Source organism: Uloborus diversus, chromosome 7, assembly GCF_026930045.1.
Source record: "Uloborus diversus isolate 005 chromosome 7, Udiv.v.3.1, whole genome shotgun sequence".
In the NCBI taxonomy this organism is placed as follows: Eukaryota; Metazoa; Arthropoda; class Arachnida; order Araneae; family Uloboridae; genus Uloborus; species Uloborus diversus.
Window position 1 is genome coordinate 19,218,703 of NC_072737.1, and position 785 is coordinate 19,219,487.

Genomic DNA, 785 nt, shown 5'->3' on the forward strand with positions numbered 1-785 from the left:
GCGCCGGCTCGTCAAGAGCCGGACATTTTAAACTCATAAGGCGCCTAGGAGATTCCATGGCGACTTTGAATCGATTTTTCTCATAATTTTTTGAGTATTGCGCCGTATTACTTTAACCACATAAGGTTCTAGGGGTCCTCTTTCACCACAAAAAAAAAAAAAATGACGCAAATCTCCGACCCCACGGTCGTGCCGTCTCCTTGTTAGTGTTATTTCTGGGATTAGATGTCTTAGTGTTGCTCTGAGGCGACGATATGGGATAAACTTGTTACACCCTCTGAATAAAATAAATACAGAAAGAAAGAAGTGCGCGTTTACAACGCAACAGTACCTTTTTTCATTACACTAGTCAAGCGAGCTTCTACCATGTGCCTACTATACTAAAATGTGCCTAATATTTCTAAATTATGCCATTTCCTCAATTAAGGATCATGTCTTGCGTCTCTATTGCTATGAAATGATGTTTGACTACAAGTAGAACCTTGACCGCCATCAAACTTTTTTCGTGGATTGATCCAAGAAATCGAAAACGCAATGTTTTCATTTTTCGTTTTTGAAAACGCCCAGAAGCACTGTTGAACCAATAAAATAAATGAGTAAAATTTTTCCTCAGAGAAATTAATTCAAATTTACGTGCGTCACCTCATGCGAGTCAGTGTCATCTGCGTTCCATTTGTGGCATAGATTAAAATAGAGCTCGTAACTATTTTCTCATCAGGGCGCGTAAAAATTCATTAAGCTTTAAAGAAGCACTCAAAAGCAAAAGTGTCAAAAAGGTATTAAAG